The 13,666-nt window shown below is 38.6% G+C and overlaps 2 pseudogenes; both read left to right on the top strand.

Moving 5' to 3' along the window:
* Nucleotides 1-1,673: 1,673 nt before the first annotated feature.
* Nucleotides 1,674-3,273, top strand: LOC149263496 (rhamnogalacturonan I rhamnosyltransferase 1-like; annotated as a pseudogene).
* Nucleotides 3,274-12,184: 8,911 nt separating this feature from the next.
* Nucleotides 12,185-13,343, top strand: LOC149263495 (mitochondrial outer membrane protein porin of 36 kDa-like; annotated as a pseudogene).
* Nucleotides 13,344-13,666: the final 323 nt, after the last annotated feature.

Raw genomic sequence — 13,666 nt, 5'->3', positions numbered from 1 at the left:
AGCTTGTAGAGATATTCTATGAGAAAATAGATTTGATATGTCCATCTACAAACTAATTCTAGATACAGTCTAATGGATAACAAAAATATAGTACAATAACATTGCAACTAAATAATACTGGTTGCCATTCTATCTGGTTCTCTGGAGCAAAGTGGCGTGTCATGACTAAACGCAGAGTGAGATGCATGTAGCACTGAATAAGAAATCAAGTCTATCTCCACCATTTATATGTCAGAGGACGCACTATTTGAAGTTGCATTGGGTCGCGTCCACAAGCATCTAATCCTACTAGTATAAACTCAATAATGATGTTTGGTTTTTATGGGATATTTGGAATCAGGCCCATAGGGATGGCTAGCTTGGAATTTTGCTGGAACAATTCTGCCCATAGGGGAACAACTTAAGAAATTGAATCATGGTTACTTGCGTTAGAAGGTAAATTTAAAACTTACATGAGTGTACTAATGCCCTCTTGGTGTCTATCTGTAACCTTAGTTTGGTTCTTTATTAGAAATTTAACCTTACCAGAATTTCTTCCAGCTATTGCCTTCATGCCATGAGTCCTTATCTTAAGAGCAAGGAATGAGAAGAAAAGGCATGGTTAGTGACTAGAGAGAAGTTGAAACAAGTTAGTTGTACTAGAAGGTGCAATTGAATCACTACCTTCAGGGAGATCTAATGCTTGTGAGGTATTTTGGTTTTGTTGAGCCTGTACCTCAAAGGAAGTTATAACCGATGGAAGTTGTATTTCCCTTCTTATAGGTGTTTTTTTCTCCACCACCTACCTAATTAAGTTTGAAATTTGAAAATCCCTCTATAGATGAGAAGTGAAAATCCATTCTTGTTTTTATCTAGCTTGTTTACTTTCGGATTGATGTCATCCACTTTACTATTGTCGATTATCAAGATTCATAATCTTGCATTGCTGTAATGGAACCAAGAGTAACATAGATTATATTTGCAGGCTTTCACTGTTAAGTGCACTTGTAGGAGGTATGATATCACAATAGACAAATAGAAACTCCATTATGTTTATGGAATTCCTAACTATTAGCTACTTCTAGATGAGAAGGTTTAGAGATGCTGCCTTGGAAAGTTAAACTTTTAACATGAACTTATAGTCTTCCAATGATAGCAATGTGATCTAAAAACAATGAAACTGATTAGAACACCATCCTCCCCATAAGTAAACCACAATTAGTAAATTATGAACAAATTACTTGAATGGTTCTTAGGTTATGTAACTGAGCTTTTTGAAACTGAAAACAAATCAGTGTTTTATGCCATACTAAGTGAACAATGCTACTTAGAGTAATGGCTAACTTCTCTGTTTCTTTCTAGCACAAAGAACTCTCAAGATTTTAGATAAGCTAATTGCAATTTGATGGTTTTCCAGATGATGTAATAGTTGCTGACCTAGACTGTGAGTAAACTTGAATTTTTTTAGGCATCATATGGTTTGTACCTTTAAATTCAAATGAAATCGAATATTTTCAGAGTAATTACTCCATTATTTCTTGTAAGGACAAATTTCTCTAGCCATCAGTGTGGAAAGAAAAACATTCTCTTCTCTCAATTAATTTTAGTTTTTCCCTCCTTTTGGTATCTATTTGAGAAAATCTTGAATATTATACTAAAATTCTCGAGTATGAAAATTGTTGGCAGGACTATATAAGAGCAATGGATACCTAATGGTATCTTGCAATGGAGGCCTGGATCAGATGTGAGATACGATATGTAAGCTGGTTTATCTCCACCTTTTAAAATTATGCATGATTGTCCTTTAGCTAGGGCCTTGATTCTGGTTCTCTAAACTCTGTAATTATTTACTTCATGTTGTCACTGTGTTTGCTGCATTTTCTTTTGTGACTGTTTTGTGATATATTATCATTTGATCAAGGTCAATCTTTTTCTCATGTTAGATATGTGACATGGTTACAATTATCTCAATGTGACTGTGGTTGTCCCAAAGCTGGACAAGGCTTCATTTTGGGCAGATCCCAGGTGTTTAACTTCAGTATTCCTCCTATCTGTTAACAGATCTTCAGTATGTTTTATTGATTGATTTCAGCATTGGGTATTGCATGGCATTAATTACTTGTGGGGGTGGTTTATCCTTCATGTTTCCTTTTGCAAAATTAATCTTTAATTTTATGTGAACAGTGAATTTGAAGACATTTTTGATGTGGATCAGTTTATCACATCTCTCAGAGGCAAGTTTCAGATAGTAAAGAAGCTTCCTTCAAAGTTGAAGGCAAAGGCAGAAGATGGGAGGCAAAGGTAGAAGATGGGGCAGTCTTCACCATGCCTCCTACGAGATGGTCAAACATGTCCTCTTACCTGCATCAGGTTGAGTATCGAAGACTATCCTTTAATACTTTGGGCTTTGCACAGAAGGATACTAACAAAGTTTCCTACCATGATACAAATCCTTCCCCTTATAAGAAAGCACAAAGTTTTGCATTTGAATAAGACATATGCACATCTGGAAAATAATAGCCTGCCACTTGAGGTTTAAAAGCTATGTTGTCATGTGAATTACAACACTCTGCTTTTCACTTCAAAAATTGATGAATTGGGTCAATTTTTTTTTAAATATTGCAATAGCATGGTCCTTTTGTGGCTCTTCATCTTTGTTATGAAATGGATATATTGGTTTTTTCTGGTTGCACTCTCGTTGTACCGATGAATAAGTTGAGGAACTCACCAGACTGAGGTATATTACATGTTTGGAAATCATAATATTTTCCTGGTCAAGTCAAAATCTTTATTGTTAACAATGTTGATCCTATTATCTTGTTGTATTTCTTTCACAGGCATGCCTACCCTTGGTGGAAGGAGGTCATAATTTCTTAAATGAAGAGGAAGGATGGATTGTGTCCTGTAACACCAGAGGAGACTCCATTAGTATTGAAAGCTTTTGATTTTGATAGAAATATTCAGATATGTATTGCTGCTGAAGAAATCTATGGGGGAGAAAGAAGGATGCCTGCCCTCTATTCAACTTATCCAAATATTGTAAGTTGACCAATTCACTCACTTCAACTCATTTTCCTTTGAAGTTGGATTTTCTTATGTCATGCACTCATGCTGATCAACAAAAATCTGTAGGTGAGGAAGGAGACTCTTCTTAGTCCTATGGATTTAAAGCCATTCCAAAATCATTCATCTGAAATGGCTGCACTGGATTACATGGTGTCTTTGGCCAGCGATGTGTTTATTCCTACATATGATGACAACATGGAAAAAGTTATGGAAGGGCATTGCAGGTAATCTTATATTGTTTTGCATATATCTGGCAGAGAGGATATAGTGATTACCTAGTGGTACGAGTTGTAGTGGTGACAAATTTAGTTCTCTTAGAACATACCTTTGTAAGTAGCATTAAGAAGCCTTGGGAATCAGGTCACAGGTATTATTAGTATTTTTCCAGTCAGTTGTCTACATTATTTATTATATGTTGCCTTTTTCTTTCTTGATTTTGTTGGATACTTTCTTGATTGAGTTTCAGTTCAATGTAAATTGTGGAAACGCTTTGGATGTGTTAATCTTGTTATCCTAGTGATGCATCAACATTTGAGAATTATTGTTAAGTTAATATTTTAGAATAAATATCCCTAGTTGTGAAATACTTAAATGAAACTCTTAGAAGCCCATTTCTAATCAACCCTGAAGGGCCTCAATTTTAACTTAAAAAGTCACTCTGAGTTGGAATTATTTTTTGAAGTGTGACAAATGCCTTGGAGATTGATTGAGGGCTCTCTTAGAAAGCCTTTGAGTCTCCATCTCAAAAATCCTTGGAAGCGAAGTTGCATGGTATTGGGAGAGGGGTACATGCTGGAAACATGATCCCTACCTCATCCCCCATCAAAAATGTAAAAAGACAAAAAGAATTGAAATAGGGAAACAATATCTATCTATCTATTTATAAATATAAAAAATCACAAGAAGAAAGGATAATTGAGTAAGAAAATTTAAATGTAGCCTCCAATAATATCCACGCTATCCAAAATGCACAGAGCATGCTTGTTGTAGCTGTAGAAAACACTTTTGCCTAAAAGTTGTTGAAGAAAATGTGAAGAAATGAAGTGTGGAACAATGTTGTTGCTCACAACTGTCTTCTGGTTGTGACTACAAAACCAGATCACAATGCTTCACACACAACAGAAGTGCTTCTTGTTTTTGTAGGAGATACCTTTGCTCAAACAGTCTGGAAGAGAGTGTGAGGAAATAATAAGTGGTAAATTGTATTTAGAACAAAGACAGGGTGTAAGGGTTTTCTAGAAGCTTATTCAATGTGAAATTAGTGTCAAAATTTATGTCAATGCCAATTTAAAGCACTCAAGTGAAGGCACACTTATCAGATCTCATTCTTCAACTGATTCTCCAAAGTGATTCCATCACCACGCTGCATCCATCCATGTTGCAACCACGCTGCATCCATCGTGTATCCAACCATGCTGCATCCATCACTATGACAATACTTCTGTCAACCTCATGTTGCAGCAACATCATACAACCCTCCAATAGTTTGAGATCTCAGCAGTTTTATAATGCTAATGATTTGAGCCTTCAAATATCCATATGAAATGGACTGTGATGTTATAGCCTGCGGCCTAACACAGTCTTCAGGCAGCATATTCATTGTGCTTGTCCCTTCACACAGTGACCCAATCAACCTACAAACAACAATCACAAGCACCTCCTTACTGTAGATCCTTCTTCTCTTTAAATCGACCTCAGGAACAATACTAACATGCCCAAATAGTTACGCTGCCACCTACAGCAATCTGACAATATCACAGATCCTTTGTTGTAATGTAATCACCCTTGTTGCGATTTAGTTGTGGCATCTAAGGGTCCTTTCATACATAGATAAGGGCTCCTTCAATTACGGCTTTCCTCCTTTATTTGTTGCAGCTAATATGTCCTCCTTTAGGACTAGGACAAGGGTAGCAATAGCCCTACTTTGACAGCGGAAGAGGGCACACCTAAATGCAACTTAAACTCCTTGATTTGTAAAGGATGGAACCTCTTTATTGGACTGTGGCTAGGGTAGATAGGAGCCACATCAAACTGCAGATTAGGGCTCCTAGATTAGGCTGTGTATGAGTGCCTCTTGACTACGTTTAGAGTGTGGATGAGATCCCTTCCTTGGAAAAAATATAAATCTCTTCCTTCACAGCATCTAGGGCACGCTAGAACACCAGCTCCTGACAGCGTATAAACCCTCATTGACTGCGAATTTGAGTAGAATATATAAGTCCAGATCTTGCTGCGAAGATACTCTCCTTGACTGCATGCTAGATGTCTTCTATGACTCCCCCAGGACAACGTTTAGGTCACATAATGATCTCTACATTTAGGGAAAATTGACAGCGTTAGAACTTCTCCTTGCTACACTTATAAAAGCCTCCTCCATGACTGTGTTGAGGTCTTTCTTTCATGACTGCTAAGGCAGCATTAGGGCTTCTTCATTAGGGCAGCATTAGGGCTTTATTAGGTCAGCGTTAGAGCTTCTCCATTAGGGCAACATAGAGCCTAGGGCACTCCCTCTAGATCTCTCCTTCATCAAAACCCAAAACAGAAATGAAGAGAGATCACAAGAGTGTGTGAAAATAACTTGAAGGTCACCTCTATTTATAGTAAAACGTGGAGGAAAATTTGGGGTAATTTGGTTGTTGGTCGACCTTTATGAATTGTCACATAACACAAATAAATTCATATCTCCATGAATACATGTCGGAATCGGATGATCTTTAGATCAATCCTACACTACTCGATGAGAGGAATCCAAGAAAAATATCAGCTGCCATGAATAAGATGACCCACATGGAGTTTGGCCCTAGTTTCAAATTTTAACACTCCCTCTCAACTAGGGAGAACTCCATCTTCTAATCCATCTGCCAATCCATATTATCTCTGCCATCAGTGCCCTGCACTACTCTACTCTGCTGAACTATGAAGAAGAAGAAGTGATCGAGAATGTATCATACCATCCTCTATTGACCCGAAGTTAGTCCCATATAAAGGAGAGTGTCTCATACCACTCTTACTGACCCGAAGTCAGTTCCAATAAAGAGAGTGTGCCATACCACTCTTACTGATCCGAAATCAATTCCAAAAGAGAGCGAGTTATATCACTCTTATTGATCCAAAATCAGTTCCAAAAGAGAGTGAGTTATATCACGCTTACTGACCTGAAGTCAGTTCCAATTGATCTGAGATCAATATCATCCTAGCATAGGAAGTACGGTAGTACACGATGCGTCCATCGGAAGTACTATGGTCCCTATCTTCATTTCCCTGCTCATTGGCCAGATGAGAGGTACTTCCCATGAGTCCCAGACTACATGGGTAGCATGTCTCAACAAGAGCAGGATGAACCACCCATCCTGCCTACATGTCGCCATGGGGTATCCCAGGGGAAGGCTGAACCACTCACCGTATACACAAAAAATCACTAGGGGAAGGATGAACCACTCACCCTATGACTGTGTCTCAGCACAAGAAGGATGAACCGCTCATCCTGCCTACATAGCAGACCACTAGGGGAAGGCTGAACCATTCACCCTATGGTTGCTCATTGCTACAAGAAATACCCCCAAGCCCCTCGGAGCTCCCAAAGCTCAATGTCCATATTATACTGGACCTTCAGGAGAGAGTCTCTCCACGACTCCTAGTTTTTCTCGTAAAGTCAAGAATTTGACCTTTCCCAGGGGATTCATCTAAATATCGATGACTTGCACATCAGTCCCAGAATGATGGAGCCTTCTTGCTCCCCGTTGTACCATATCCCAGATAAAATGGTACCTGATGTCTGTATTCTTGGAGCGATCATAGAACATGGGATTCTTCAACAATCAAATCCCCCTTTGGTTGTCATAGAAGATCACGATGGCATCCAACACATGTCTAAATAGCTCACTGAAGAGCTTCCTGAACCAGAGAACTTCGCAGGAGGCCATACTCACAACTATGTATCCGACCTCATTAGTGCTCAAAGCAAATAACTTCTGCTTCTTGCTCATCTAGGATATCGAAGCAGAACCCAAAGAGAACCAACACCCAGGAGTGCTCTTGCAATCCTCCACACTGCTTGTCCAATCATCATTGGAATAATAATGTAGCCTCACAGCTCCAACAGTGTATCTCAACCCATGAGTGATTGTGCCTTGAAGATATCTTAGAAGATTCTTGGCACCAATCCAATAAGGCTCAACCATATATGAGCTCAACATGATAAGTGAAAAACATATATCCAGATTGGATTTCACCAATAACATCAATGCTATTATGAGTTGACGAAACTCAGAGGCATTTCCCAAATTAGGTCCTGTAGTACTACCACATAACTTTTCAAAGTTATGCTCCATTAGGGTAGTCACGGGCTTGCAGTCCACCATTCCAAATCCGGAATCCAACTCCCTCTTACTTTAGTAAATGAGAGGGTCTAAACCTGCCAGAAAGAGATCGTCCACATAAGGTACCAATATCAGAGGTCTATCATCCACAACCTTAAAGCAATGGTTTGGATCGACTTCACTCCTAGTGAATCTCAGCTTCATCAGATAGTTGTCAATCCTCTCACACCAAGCTCGGGGTGCTTTCTTTAAATCATAGAGAGCTTTCCTTCACCTACATACATGAGATTCCTGATCATGAATCTCAAACCCCTCAGGTTGTTTCAGATCTATGGTCTTGCTATTACATGAGGGGAATGGTCCCCTTGTAAGATTTTCTTCGGTACATCTTGGACATGTACCTTCATGCTCTTCTTTGAATTCAGGCATCCTTGTCACCATCTGACGGGTAGGGCCCCATAATGAAGATGGGCAGACCTCCGGTGCCATAGAAGAGATGAGTCACATGACATGGTCCCCAATGGACTTCCTGCAACTTGATACAAATTTCCAACCCTGAACCCAAGAGTAAAAGCATCTTTAAAATTCCTTTTTCAAACACGTACCTTTCCATCAATGAATTCCACCTTGTAATCTTTGACTTCCATTGCTGAAATGGACAACAGGTTCCTTTTGAGATCAGGTACATAAAGAACTTCTTGCGAGTTACCCTGATCCATTTGAAGAGAAAAATTCCCTGCACCCTTTACGGGATAGGTGGCATCGTCTCCAAGAATAATCTCCAAGATTGTTTCCTTCTCTATCATATTAGAGAGCGCTTCCTTGAATCCAGTGAAGTGCCTTGAGGCACCACTATCAATTTTCCCAACGAGTCTGGTGGAGAGGACCGACATAAGATAATGCTCAGAAACAATATTTGATTCTTCATACCTGGAGTTCCTTGCTTTCCCCTTCTCTTTGCCATTGTAACATTCCTCCGATCATTGAAGATGCCCCTGGAATGATGGTTATCATCATCAAGTGATGCGTCCCTTCTATTCAGACACTCCTTCGCATAATGGCCATACTCATTGCAAGCAAGGCATTTGCCTTTCCTTCCACCCTTAGATCTGGACTTTCCATTGAAGTGACCTTTAGGTAGGCCACCAGACGCTTCTGCTGCGCCACTCTGATAATCTTCTTTGCTTTGACTTCACCCTTGGTGAATTTAAAGTGGGATGAGGAACCCATTGAGCCTTTTGTCCTTTCCAACTGACTTCGGTGATTTCTCTTTCACTCTTGCTTGGACTTTGTCTTTGCCTCACCTCTAATACCATGTTAATTTTTGGTATGTTCTATGCTTAGAGCAATTTACTTCAATTTTTCATATTAGCTCAATATCAATTCTAGATTAGCAATCACATTTAGCATGACAATAAAATGTAGATAGAACATAAATCGTAGAAGACAAGCCAAGACAAGAGGACACAAGATGTGGCGCTAGCCAGGGACAAACCCCAATGTGGGGAAACCCTTGATCAATTCTTCTTATAATCTTCAATAGTTTAGCAGAGAGAGATAGTACATATACATCAGAAGTCAACAATTTGACTTGTCAAAATAAGAGATCAGACATCTGATATCTTCACCATGAAGATGACACAATAGTTCTGATGACAAGGACTGCAGATATGAACTCAAGTGAAGGCACACTTATCAGATCTCATTCTTCAACTGATTCTCCAAAGTGATTCCATCACCATGCTGCATCCATCCATGTTGTAACCACACTACATCCATCGTGTATCCAGCCATGCTGCATCCATCACTATGACAATAGTTCTGTCAACCTCATGTTGCAGCAGCATCATACAACCCTCCAATAGTTTGAGATCTCAACAGTTTTATAATGCTAATGATTTGAGCCTTCAAATATCCATACGAAATTGACTATGATGTTATGGCCTGCGACCTAACACATAGTCTTCAGGTAGCATATTCATTGTGCTTGTCCCTTCACACAGTGACCCAGTCAACCTACAAACAACAGTCACAAGCACCTCCTTACTGCAGATTCTTCTTCTCTTTAAATCAACCTCAGGAACAATACTAACATGACCAAACAATTATGCTGCCACCTACAATAATGTGACAATATCACAGATCCTCTGTTGTAATGTAATTACCCTTGCTACGGTTTAGTTGTAGCATCTAAGGGTCCTTTCATACATAGATAAGGGCTCCTTCAATTATGACTTTCCTCATTTATTTGCTGCAGCCAAGATGTCCTCCTTTAGGACTAGGACAAGGGCAACACTAGCCCTACTTTCACAGTGGAAGAGGGCACACCTGAATGCAGCTTAAACTCCTTGATTGGTAAAGGATGGAACCTCCTTATTGGACTACGGCTAGGGCAGATAGGAGCCTCATCAAATTGCGGATTAGGGCTCCTATATTAGGCTACGTATGAGTGCCTCTTGACTGTATTTAGACTGTGGATGAGATCCCTTCCTTGGAAAACATATAAATCTCTTCCTTGACAGTGTCTAGGGCATGCTAGAACACCAACTCATGACAATGTATAAACCCTCATTGACTGCGGCTTTGAGTAGCATGTAGAAGGCCATATTTTGCAGCGAAGATACTCTCCTTGACTGCATCCTAGATGTCTTCTATGACTCCTACAAGACAACGTTTAGGTCACATAAGGATCTCTGTGTTTAGGGCAAACTGATAGCATTAGAACTTCTCCTTGCTGCACTTATAGAAGCCTCCTCCATGACTGCGTTGAGGTCTTTCTTTCATGATTTCTAGGGCAGTGTTAGGGCTTCTTCATTAGGTCAGCGTTAGGGCTTTATTAGGTCATCGTTAGAGCTTCTCCATTAGGGCAGCGTAGAGCCTAGGGCACTCCCTCTAGATCTCTCCTTCATCAAAACCCAAAATAGAAATGAAGAGAGATCACAAGAGTGTGTGAAAATGACTTGAATGTCACCTCTATTTATAGTAAAACGTGGAGGACAAGTTGGGGTAATTTGGTTGTTGGCCGACCTTGACGAATTGTCACATAACACAAATAAATTCATATCTCCATGAATACATATCGGAATCGGATGATATTTAGATCAATCCTACACCTCTCGATGAGAGGAATCCAAGAAAAATATCAGCTGCCATGAATAAGATGACCCACATGGAGTTTGGCCCTAGTTTCCAATTTTAACACCCATAAGTAGTACAACTCACAAACAAACCCCTATTCAAAATTTGTTTCAATTGGTTGTTTGCATCTTGAATTTGGCTAGCCTTGCAGAGGTCATAGATAATAGAAAAATATATGAATGCAAACAACAATATCTAAGAGCAATATTCCATCACATTATTAGAATGAAATTTCCTCTGGTAGATTAGGAAACCTTCCTGACATGAAATTTGTGTACTTGGACTTCAAATCATCTATTGCAGTTTTTGATGGCTTTTTCCCTTTACTTGATGGCAATTTCTTTGAAAGAGTTGCTTCCACCAATTTCAAGATCTCCTCACCTAATAGATACTTCTCCTCAACATTGACATTGGTGAGAAAGGAAGAAATATTATTTTTTGTTAACTGAGAGGAAAGCTCCTTGGTAACTATGATAGGACCAAGAGACACTGGACCTGACTCATATGCAGGTACAAAGTTTCCATTTTGGTATCCAACCAAAAAGTGATAGGAAACTTGACCAGGTGTGAGGGCATTAGCTTGAATATGTCATTTTATTATTTTGAGTGCTTTATGTAGCTAAGTGACTCTTATTGTTAGGCCTATCTATACTAATAGAGATTGGATGCACAACCTTAGGATTCCCCTTGGTTCATTCAGAGTGGGCTCCCACTAGCTTTGGTTTGAGATAGCTCACGGCATCACACACCTCAAAGGGAATTTTCAGCTATGTGACTTACAAGAGATCAAGTTGGGGGAGCACATTGCCTTCAAATGTTCCATCTAGTAGGAGATAACACTGTTACATATTTATTGGATCTATTATTCTTGTCTGATAACACTTTTTGTTTGGTTTTTTGTCATGAATCACATATTATTCATCAATTTTAAAGTTTTTTTTGTTGCTTAGAGTCTATAGCCCAAGGACCAGGCACTATGTCTTGCCTAGCTTTCCATTTCAAATCTTAAAAGACAAAAACAATATCATTTTGCAAATATGTTCTTTTAGTGTTTGAAGGATAAGTTTGTAGTCTTATAATGGATTCCTCCCTTATGTTGGAGGAGAGCTAGCCTTATGTGAGAAGGATGATCACCAAGGTGACAATGGGTGATGTTGTCAAGTAACTTTGGGGTTTATAGTTGATAATTGAATCTATATTTCGAAGCACAAATTTTAGAGGTAGCAATGAAGTGCTTTTATCCTTGGATTGATGGAATGAGTTGAAGCACTTATTCCATTTCTTAACAAACCATGATTTGGTTGATGTTATGGTTCTTTTTCTTTTGAGAAAGAAGCTGCCACAAGATAATTGAAGGCTTTTGTGGCTGCCTCAAAGGCTGGATCAAAGGAGGAGAGGGAGCCACCCCTCCTTAGGGAAGTCATGGCTACCCCTAAGAATAGAGAACTTGAGAGTGAAAACCTAGTTGTGCAAGATGTCATCTCTATTAATTGTAGGATTTGAAAAAACAAATCTATCTTTGACATCATATTTAGCTTTGAACAATTTACACGCTTAATGCAGGTGTTTTTTTGTAAAGTAACAACCTGCAGTACTTTTTATTAATTGGGACATTGTTACATTCTATAAGTTAAAACATTCTTTCAATTATTGTGGCATTCATTTTTACCATTTAGAAAGACATGACAATTAAGGTGATTAGACATTTGTGTCAATTGTGCCATTTTCCTAAATACATATATTTGCAATATGTTGTAGTTTTCATCTGTAGTGTTCTCTTCCACTCAATCTCACCTTAGAAGGGATCAAATTGCTAGTTCTGCAATTTGAAGTAAGCCATTTATAAGTATATGGCAAATAATAACTAGTTTTATATGTGAGAACCATTGCAACGAAACATCTTGTTCTTGTTTCTATCTAGAGCCTTTTCTTTGTAATATTGTAGACATTTACTCAGACATCCGTAGTAGTCAGGCTTCAGCATGCCCCCTAATTTTGATCATCAATAGTCACAAGGTTATCTACATGGTAAAATTTCATGTTGGTATGTTGTGATAAACACAATGCTTAACAACATTCTTCATGTTTTATAGTGATAAAAATACTTTTGTAATTTTTTTTGTGAAACGGATTACACTTTAACTTTGCTTACATTATATATTTTAAATTTGACAGGTTGAGCTTCAATATATGCATGATTATGCAGGGGTCAGTACAAGCATTGTATTGACACCATCTCCAATAACACATTTCTCAGGAGTAATTGGAAACAAGAGTATTTCTGTAGGGGGTGAAGTTTCTTTCTACATTGCATCAAGAAACTTCTTGAAATATGATGAAGGCTTGAGTATTTCAAAGCTTGATTTTGTTTCTTCTTTGACCTTGTAAGACTTTGTCCTTGCCATTCTTGTAAACTAAAATAGTGAATTTTAGTGGGTTTTTTGGTAAAATTTAGGGGCAATTGCAAACTTTTTTATGAAGCATTGCATAGAAAGTTTTTTGGTGTCATACTGAAAGTGACTCATGCTTTGCAGAACTAGTAAGGGTGATACCTTGAAGGCATCTTACTTGCACACTGTTAGTCCTCTAAAAAAGACTATTGTTGGAGCAGAGATATCACATATCTTTTCAAGGAACAAGAATATGTTCACCATAGGCACTCAACATGCTTTGGACCCACCAACAACAATTAAGGGGTGCCTCAATAATTATGGAATGACAACTGCACTACTTCAGCATGAGTAGAGGCCTAAAAGTTTTGTTACTCTTTCTGGTGAGGTGGACACCAAAGCCTTTCACAACCATGTGAAGGTGGGGTTATCTCTGGTTTTGAAGACTTGAAGGATCTGTCATGGATATGCACTATTTGGTATAGATTTAAGTGAAGCTCTGTGCCAAATTTTGATTGGAATTTTTGAGTTTTTCCTTTCAGAATAATTATTTTAGTTCATGTGTTTTCTTTTGAGGCACAAAGCAGCTCAACACCTTGACTTAATTAGCAATGTAGTTTTGTGAAGTCAGATGTTGTAAATTTTATAAGGCATATGCTCTTGAAAATGGGTGTTGCCAAACATGGTTGGCCGGAGCTTCAATCTGGTTGAAAAGTTGTGAAACATTTTTGGTTTTAGGTAATGGTAAGATTATTAATCGAGCTCTTCAGTATT

Source organism: Pinus tabuliformis, chromosome 6 (genome assembly GCF_031772625.1).
Source record: "Pinus tabuliformis cultivar Carrire ecotype Pingquan chromosome 6, CPIR1, whole genome shotgun sequence".
NCBI classification, from domain to species: Eukaryota; Viridiplantae; Streptophyta; class Pinopsida; order Pinales; family Pinaceae; genus Pinus; species Pinus tabuliformis.
The sequence above is the reverse complement of the archived record's forward strand: the minus strand, read 5'-3'. Positions and strand labels throughout refer to the sequence as shown.